The sequence below is a fragment of the Mobula birostris genome, chromosome 4 (assembly GCF_030028105.1).
Source record: "Mobula birostris isolate sMobBir1 chromosome 4, sMobBir1.hap1, whole genome shotgun sequence".
In the NCBI taxonomy this organism is placed as follows: Eukaryota; Metazoa; Chordata; class Chondrichthyes; order Myliobatiformes; family Myliobatidae; genus Mobula; species Mobula birostris.
The window spans coordinates 140,435,269-140,445,546 of record NC_092373.1 but is presented as its reverse complement, the minus strand read 5'-3'; positions in this window follow the sequence as shown (position 1 = coordinate 140,445,546).

Sequence of the window (10,278 nt, the reverse complement as noted above, 5' to 3'; positions counted from 1 at the left end):
AATCTAATCTAATCCAATCTACTTGTAGAGTCATGGACTAACTACAGCAGGCACCTCAAATCACTGGAGAGATGCTATTAATCTATTATTGTCAAAATCCTCCATTTCCGTTTGCAGGATAAGCAAAACATGTCAGCATCCTCTCCCAGGCCAACATTCCCAATGTTGAAGATTGATGCCTTGAAAAATAATGTAAAGTCTCCTGGAACCACTGCAGCCCAGGACCGGTCAGAATAATGAAAGGTCAAGTACTGAGCATTCTATCTCTTCAGTGGAGTAGACATCTAGGACCTGCAAAGTTGGGAGGAGGAGGAAAATGAGGAGCGTAACAGTTCAATCAGTGTGTCAGTGAGGAATAAGGCTATAATAAGCACCACCTACATAATTGAAATGGAAGTCATCCCTAGTCCCAAGATGCTTCCTAGCACCTTCTTTGCAGGTAACCAAACAACAAGATGTTCAGTAGACGAGCTGGATACACTGAGCTTCTACCCTGTTGCTTTAATTTCTTACCCACTCTCACTCTAACCTCTCTATCCTCAGCTCCTTACATAGCTCCAGACTATGGAACTTCAAGGAAAAACAGCTTATATTTTGGCTGGCAAATATAGCTGTCACTTCAATACTTTGGTTAATGAGCATTTCCTAGAATCTTTCATTATATTCAATGGTTAACATTCACAATTTCATATTTCCCTTTATAATTTCATATAATGGTTCCACTTGTCCATTTTTTACATTCTCCTGATTGACATATCTTTGGACTTTTTGTTAAAAAGATTAACACATTAGCACCCTCTTTTGTCTTGATTTTAATTCCCTTTTTGCCCTTTAATCCTCCCTTTCTTCCATTTTGTCACACACTTTCACTTTTGTTCTCTCCTGTACTTCCTATACACCAAATTTAGGTTCATAGCAGCTGCATAACCTGCTGAGAATTTTCATTATTTTCTGTTTTATTTATTGATAGCTGTGTGAAATTACAAACGTAATTGAACCTAGATAAGACATATCTATTCCACTTTACCCAATCAATCAACCTCATTTGTTGAACACATCTTGACTCCTGTCAGCTCCCAGATTCTATCAGGAAATCCAATTGCCTGCGTTTAAAATTAAAAGACCCTGAAAGTTAAGGCAGGCAGCCTTATTACAATATTTAAGAAGTCTCATCACAAGCAAATCTTTTCATTGAAATTAAAATGAGGCAGGATCTCATTTAATACATTTGCATTTTAGCTTCTGATTTATCCCCACCCTCCTATATTTGGAGGGTTATGATTCAATATTCAGGGTTTTAACTGTAATTGTCATTAATATTATTCTACGTGGTTCCTTAAGGTTGTTATAGCTGGGGGTGGTACTGGAGACAAGCTCCCACCACCTATTAAATGCTCCCAATGGTGTGCGACTCAAGTAGCCTCTGACAACCAAGTCCAGCTCTGGCCTTCGCATGTGGCTTAGCTACTAAGCTTAACAGAAACGTTTCTACTGATAGGAGAAGGCGCAAGGGCAGGTTACTGATGCCTGAAAACCAGTTGCTTCGGGCAGATGGGTCTCATCATCTGTGGTTGACAGCTCATCTAGGAGAAGGAAATCTCTGATCTCAAACCTCTGCTGCCTTGCAGCTATACCCACTCATGGGAAGGCTTTGGGAGTAAACCCCAAGGGAAAAATCTGGGGCTGGAGTCCCTAAGGCAGTCCTAGATTGAGTTCAATGCTGACTGGTAACTCCTAAGATGCTTCTGGTACCAAACTGTATCAGTCTCTGCCGTTCCTTTGGGTTCATCAGATGCGTGGAGAGGGGGAGCTTGCTACGTGAGCAACCTCTTGCTCTCCATACTGTACTGCCCAGGCTTCTGAATCTAGACAGCAATACCCTTGGTCAACTCTGACCAATGGAGGCCCTCATTATTCTATGTGGTAAAATTTCTAGGCCGCTTTCATAGAGACAGAGGGCTAGAAATTTTACCACAGAAGAAAACATCTAACAAATGTAAGACTTACTTCTGTAATATTTAAAGAAGATCAGATACCAGGCCACCAAGTCCAGTACACTGAAGTGGCTCCAGAGTGTAGTGTTGGGGTTAGGAGACTCATGCTGCAGGTCTTCATTGAGTTTTCTACCATTATAGGCATCTTTACCATGCATCATAGCCTGATTGCAGCACAATGCTGATCACTATCAAATCCTGATGTTAATTGCTCTCAACAAGATAAGGTATCCAATCTTTCCCCAGCAGTAGATCAGAAGAACTGTTATCCTCACCAATGCCCTGATCCAACTGTCAATTTCTTAATTTCTCCCCAACCGACCGGCATCTAGACTGTTACCAAATAACGCTGCCTCTTCTACCTACCTCCCCATACCATGATCCAGTACTTAAATTCTGTCTACTTTAGGAGTGATGAAACCAGAGGAAGAATAGTCATAGTGTAAATAGTGTTGGGCACGTGACCAAGTGGTTAAGGTGTTTGTCTAGTGATCTGAAGGTTGCTAGTTCGAGCCTCAGCTGTGGCAGCATGTTTGTGTCCTTGAGCAAGGCAGTTAATCACACATTGCTCTAGTGTTTGTGCAAGGAGTGGCGCCCCACATAGACCTCCAATCTGCGCCTTGTAAGGCATGAAAATGCCCAACGCAGGCCTCTCATGGTCTGAGTCAACGTTCCCTCCCTCCCTCCCTCCCCTCCATAGATAGTCATAGAGTTATAGAGTACAGAAGCAGGCTCTTCAGCCCCACTCCTCCACACCAATCAGGTTGCTAGGTCAATGTGCCTGCATTTATCTCAAACCTATCTGAACCTTTCCCATCTTTGTACCTATCCAAATGTCTTATAAACTCTATACTTATACCCACCTCTTCCACTTGATCTGGCAGTTTGTTCCATAGACCCACCACTTTCTATGTGAAAACCTGCCCCTTAGGTCCCCTTTACAACTCTCTCCTTTCATCTTAAGTCTTTGCTATCTTGCTTTAGTATCCACAGACCCGGGTAAAAGTCTATGATCATTCACTTTATCTAAACTCCTCTTGATCTTTTATACATCTATAAGTTCACCCTGCAGACTACAGGGAAAAGCTAGTGTCTCCTTATAATTCAAGCCTTCCATTCCGATTAACATTGAATTAGTATGGTCAGCATTGTAACTGCACATTACCCAGGACACATGAAGTAGAGATTTTTACAGTAATTCTCCCAAATCCTTTAATTGGTCTATCTGTTTAACTTTTAGACGTGCATTCAAATGGTCCCCTTGTGCAACCCAGATAAATCCAACAGGGTTTTCTTGTTAATATATCTAGTCCAAACTTACTCCACTTCTCCTTGCTGTGTTTCCAACAGTATTTTCCGAAAATCATTGTTACCATATGTTCATTATGTGAACATCAGTAATATCTACTCATCAGTAAATATTAGCAGTTATTTGACCATATGACACATTAACTAATCCAGTCTTGAACCACACAAATAAACTTGGAGAAGAAATTTCTGAATTACAATGCGGTATGGGAATCTTTGTTATTTTATTCTTCCCAATCTCAGGGTACAGAAGCCAATTGTAGAACCTCAGACATCAGTGGAGCTGAGATAAGCAACCATGCAAATACAGTTCAATGGTTAACTGCAGAATTCTGTCAACCATTACTAGAGCACAACAAAAACAAGGCTGATGCGAACTATAAACTTTCTCTTGTATAACATGGAACTCCTAATTAATGCTGGAATTGTAAATGAATTTGCCTGGTAGATACTCATTACATGGCTCCTCCCCCTCATGCAAACTTCTGTTTTCTGCTAAACAGCAGACCTGGAGGTCTTGGAACCATTCTGAAATCTGATCAGAGGCTGTCTATTAATAAAGTTGTAGTCAAATTTCTTTTCCCTAAATTATATTCAATGGTTTAAAACATTTTACGGAACTGACGTTTTTATAAATGAAAAGAAAGATATTGGACAATGAACATTTGCAAAATTTCAAATCCTGAAGTAAAGGACAGGGTTTATAGTTAAAAGCATAACAATATAATGGTGGCCCTTTACTCCTCAGAAGAAGCATTATCATTACTTGAATCTGTGGAGCAGAATATCAAGCAAAGAAAGGAGCTGCTTCTTAAAGGTGACATATGGTATTCAGTGCAATTATTATTACATTAAATAAATCACTAGAGTAAATTCAATGATTTCAACTTTCCTGGTTGCCGAAGAAAACTAGTCTGAACCTCAATAACCATATACAAAGATTGGAGGGAAAGAGTAAGTTTATCTGACAACAATTATTAATTAAATGTTGTATGAGTAGTTTATGGATTGAAGAACGGACAATGAACAATATGTAATTTGTTTTTTCTAATTCAGATTTCATTACTTTGAATTAGATCTTAAGATTTAATGTTTTTTTCCCTTAACTTTCATCTACTCACTCATGTTCACCTGAAAGCATCATCTCCCATTAGAATATCACTCTGCAACTTAAGCACTTAGTCTAAATTGTCATCCTTCATTTAAGTTTCTGCACACAGTCAGCAGCCCAGAGACTAACCAAAACTTAAAAAATAGGACTAAGTCAAAACATTTTAAATTGTTCTGTGGCTCAAAAGAAAAGAAAATTAGCTCCTAGGAGGAGAAGTTATAATCTATGCGCATGTGCATGAGGATTGTAACATTTCCTCCTGGGAGCAGATTTTCTTTTCTTTACAGCCACAAGGCAATTAAAAATGTCTCGACTGTGTCTTACTTATTAAATCTTGGAAATGGACAATGTCACCTTTATTGCTGTTCTTTCATTACCTCAATGTGATCTCCAGCAAATCCATACATGTGCGTTTGAATGTATAATATTAAAAATGCGTTCCAGAATCAGAATCAGCAAGCAAATCAATCGCATGGGCCCAGGAAACAGAATTCGTGATCTACTGTTTTCTTTTTTCTATTTCAACTACAATAATATATATTAGAATATAGGTAATTAACACCATTTATCAAAGTTTCTGGTGGATTATCATGTAGACAGCAATATTGAGAGAAATTTGGCGGAATTAAGTCGACCCCACTTTCCTCCACACTCTTCCAGGTACTGTCAAAACTAATAGAGTGGTGAGATAGTTTATGGGCAAAGCAAGAACTTTAAATTGATATATGTCTCTGTACTTAATTGAAATTGGTTAAACCATTGAGTTAAGAAAATGATTACCTTTACTGGTACAGTTCAGAACTTGATAATAAAGACACAAAAGCCTGCAGATGTTGTCATCTAGATCAAAAAACAAACTGCTGGAGAAACTCAACAGGTCAAGCCACATCTGTGGAGGCAATGATTTGGTCCCTTTCTTCCACAGATGTTGTCAAAATTTGATACTAATTGTTCATGTCTCTGAACAGACTCCAATGTTATGTTTTGAAAATAAATTTCTGTTCATTACTGAATACTGCAATCTGCACACTGGAATGGTCCAATTTTAAGAAAAATCAAGTGGAGGGTGGCCTATTGGAGCAGATGATTCCAGTGTGGAGATTGTCTCCTGTTCTAAATTGCATGGTATTCCCATACAGAAAAGAAAATTTAGTTATCTCATCTTTTAATTAGAGTCTCCAATATCACATAAAATTAGCAGAAGGCTGGATGAGGATCAATCACTCCTCAAACCATCCCAGCACCATCTGGTGAGGTATCCACAGAATTTATGATAAACTTAGAAGGCAAGCACCATGCGAACTGACCTACGTGTGGCAATCAGTTCAGATTCTGATAGACTTGGAAGCTACATTTGCAGACCAGAGATGGAAACACTTAGATTTCTCAATTATTACTATTAGTTTTATTGCAGCCTCCTCAATCTGGGATTCTTCATTGAATGCAAACCCTACAGCCTGGCCACAAACAAGCAAAAATCTGCAGATGCTGGAATTCCGAGCAACATACACGAAATGCTGGAGGAACTCATCAGGCCAGGCAGCATCTATGGAAAAAAACCACATTCGACGTTTCGGGCCGAAACCCTTCATGAGGACTGGAGAAAAAAAGCTGAGAAGTAGATTTGAAAGAGGGGGAGGAGTTTCCCCTTTGGCTCCTCCTACTTCCTTCAAACAAAAGGGATAGCTATGGGCACTCACATGGGTCCCAGCTACGCCTGCCTGTTTGTCGGTTACGTGGAACAGTCTATGTTCCATGCCTACACTGGTGTCCGTCCTGCGCTTTTCCTATGCCACATCAACGACTGCATTGGTGCTGCTTCCTGCACCCGTGCTGAACTCATCAATTTCATCCAATTTGTCTCCAACTTCCACCCTACCCTCAAATTCACCTGGTCCATTTCTGACACTTCCCTTCCCTTTCTCGATTTCACTGTCTCTGTTTCCGGAGACAGCTTATCCACCGATGTCTATTATAAACCAACGGACTCTCACAGCTACCTGGACTATACCTTTCCCACCCTGCTACTTGTAAAAACGGCATCCCTTCTCTCAGTTCCTCTGTCTCCACTGCATCTGATCTCAGGATGAGGCTTTTCATTCTAGAACGAAGGAGATGTCCTCCTTTTCCAAAGTAGGGGTCTTCCCTTCCGCCACCATCTACGCTGCCCTAAACTGCATCTCTTCCATTTCACACACAACTGTTCTTACCTCATCCTCCCTCTATCCTACAGGGATGGGGTTTCTCTTGTCCTCACCTACTACCCTACTAGACTCTGAGTCTAGCACATAATTCTCCGAAAATTCCACCACCTCTAAACGGATCCCATCACCAAACATTACTTTTCCTTCCCCCGTCCTCACTTTCTGCTTTCCTCAGGGATCTCTCCCTACGCAACTCCCTTGTCCATTTGTCCCTCCGTCCCTCCCACTGATCTCCCTCTTGGTACTTATCCTTGCAAGTGGATCAAGTGCTACACCAGCCTCTACACCTCATCCCTCACTACCATTCAGGGCCACAAATAGTCCTTCCAGGTGAGGTGACACTTCACCCGTGAGTCTGTTGGGGTCATATACCGTGTTCAGTGCTCCCGGTGTGGCCTCCTGTATATCAGTAGACCCAACGTAGATTGGTAGACCGCTTCATCAAGCATCTACACTCGGTCCACCAGAACAAGTGGAACAGAGGGATATCCCTTTAGGGTGAAGAGGAATTTCTTTAACCAGAAGGTAGTGAATCTGGGGAATTCATTGCCACTGATGGCTGTGGAGGCCAAGTCATTGAGTATATTTAAAGCAGAGATTGGTAGGTTCTTGATTTGTAGGGTGTCAAAGGTTATGGGAAGAAAGCAGGAGAGTGGGGTTGAGAGGAATAATATATCAGCCATGATTGAAAGGTGGAACAACCTCAATGGGCCAAATGGCATAATTCTGCTCAAGCTGTGTGAAGGATGGGATGGCAAATCCCAGAGAAGTGATTCAGGTTCTGCCTGACTCACTCTCCTCATCTGCAGGAAGAATGGAGGAATCGAACTCAGAATAAAGATTAGTGTGCTCTTTCAGGACTTGCAGACTTTACACACCAACTGACCTGATGTGTGACAGACACCAAATCAACAGTTTTACAATCTGTCATTAGACTCCAGTGAAGTAGTTTGCAAAGAGATTTGGGCCAGTTAGAAGAGTGGGCTGAAAGATGTCAGATGGAGTTCAGTGCTGATAAATGTGAGGTGCTACACTTTGGTAGGACTAATCAAAATAGGACATACATGGTAAATGGTAGGGCATTGAGGAATGCAGTAGAACAGAGGGACCTAGGAATAATGGTGCATAGTTCCCTGAAGGTGGAATCTCATGTGGATAGGGTGGTGAAGAAAGTTTTTGATATGCTGGCCTTTATAAATCAGAGCATTGAGTATAGGAGTTGGGATATAATGTTAAAATTGTGCAAGGCATTGGTGAGGCCAAATTTGGAGTACTGTGTGCAGTTCTGGTCACCGAATTATAGGAAAAATGTCAACAAAATAGAGAGAGTACAGAGGAGATTTACTAGAATGTTACCTGGGTTTCAGCACCTAAATTACAGAGGAAGGTTGAACAAGTCAGGTCTTTATTCTTTGGAGCGTAGAAGGTTGAGGGGGGACTTGAAAGAGGTATTTAAAATTATGAGGGGAATAGATAGAGTTGACTTTTTCCATTAGGAGTAGGGAAGATTCAAACAAGAGGACATGAGTTGAGAGTTAAGGGGCAAAAGTTTATGGGTAACATTGGGGGAACTTCTTTACTCAGAGAGTGGTAGCTGTGTGGAACGAGCTTCCAGTAGAAATGGTAAAAGCAGATTCGATTTTGTCATTTAAAGAAAACATTGGATGGGTACATGGACAGGAAAGGAATGGAGAGCTATGGGCAGAGTGCAGGTAGATGGGACTAGGTATGAGTAAGCATTCGGCACGGACTAGAAGAGCCAAGACGGCCTGTTTCTGTGCTGTAATTGTTATATGGTTATATGGTTATAGTCCACAGGGAATTGTAAAATGGCATGCATTGACCCTGGACAGAGCCTCCAAAACTCAGAGTGAATGGACCAAGAGCATCTCAGCAGTCACGGCAATATCTGAACAGTTTGCATCTAATTTTGCTGAAGTCACATGGAATACATATTGTAGAAGTGCAGGTAGTAGGAAGCGTTCATATGCTAATTGTAATTCAGCAGGAATATCCACAAATGATCATGCAAGCAAATCAATTAGAAGTATTTCTAGGCCTGCTAGCCCTTTGAGTCCTCTCTACCATTGAATAAAGTTATAGCAGACTGAATTTTACCTAAATGTTAATGTGTACCCATAGAAACCTTTCACCTCCTTGCTTACTGAGTACCAATCTATTAGCCTCAAAAGTATTGAAGGATTCCACTTCTATCACCTATTCCTTAAACAAGATTTTTGGTTCAAGATCCATTAGGAAATAAAAATTGCTCCCTCCTCTCTATCATAAACAGGTCAACACCTAACTTTTAGACAGTGACCCCTAGTTCTAGATTCTCCAAAAAGTGGACAACTCTTCTCCACGGCAACCCCTTCAACTTTCCTCAAGCCCTTGTGTCAGTTAAGTCCACTCTCACTCCTCTAAGCTCCAGTAGAATGAAGTTTAGTGAATCATCTTTGTTCATGAGACAATTTGCCCTTTCCGGGTATTAGTCTATTAAACTTGCTTTCAGTGCATTAGACTACCCTGACTAAGGAGACCAAAACTGTAAGGTCTATATAACTGAAGAAGAATCCTCCTGCTTTTCTTTTCAGTTCTCTTTGGAAGACAACACCTTTAGTGAAACATGCAACAGGACATATTGGTCCTTCTGTGTCTTGGCATTCTGAAATATCTCAGCATTAAAATGAAACTTTTTTTTTAATTTTTCCAATCTAAAGGGCAATTTTGCATCTTTCCAGTTTATACTCTGTCAGATTGTTGCCTGATTAACCTATCTATATCTCTTCATAGTTTTATGTCCTTTACACAAACAACTTTCTTACTTATCTTTATTTAATTAATGCAGTTAGCAACAATAGCTATCCAAGTGACTCTATCAATATCACTTACATAAATTGTAAGAGACTGTAACAAAAGACACTGATCCTACAGAACACCACTCATTAATCTTAGAGTCATAGAAATATAAGAATTGGAAATAGTCCCTTTGGCCTACTATTCTGCGTCAACCATCAATAACCTATTTATACTAATCCTACATCAGTACCTTTTCTTATTTTCTCCATGTTCTTATCATACAGTATATCCCTTGATCCTACCATATACCTATCAAAAGGGCAATTTATAGCACCAATTAATCTATCATCCTGCATAGCTTTGTGATGTGAGAGGAAACCAGAGAGACCGTTCATCAAATGGATCAACAGAAAAGTTCAAGATGGTGCCGTGCTCCAAGCTCTGTTGATGTCACTGCTCAGTTTGAGTTTTTTTTAGTGGTTTATTGAGTTCATTGGGATGATGTTTGGGGACAGAAAGAGGAGTTAGTGGTCAGGTTAGGGTTTAAGGACAGGGACAGAGGGGAATTAGAGGAATTAGAGGACAATAACATAAGTAATAAGTCCCTGCTCCGAGTTCGAAGAGTAGTATTTTGGATGTGGGACATCTGCGGTCTGGACCAGGATGTCTGGTCAGATCTTGGACTGGCAGACCAGCATAGGCTGGTGACTCCCTCAGGGTCTGATAAGCCTTGGATTTGAGGCCTAATGTTTATGGTCCTGTTATCAGCAAATTCAGGAAGTTTGAGGCCTGGTGTTTGATAATCTGTGGGGCCTATGGTTAATGCCAAGGATCAAAGCCCAATGGTCAAATTGGAAGTCCA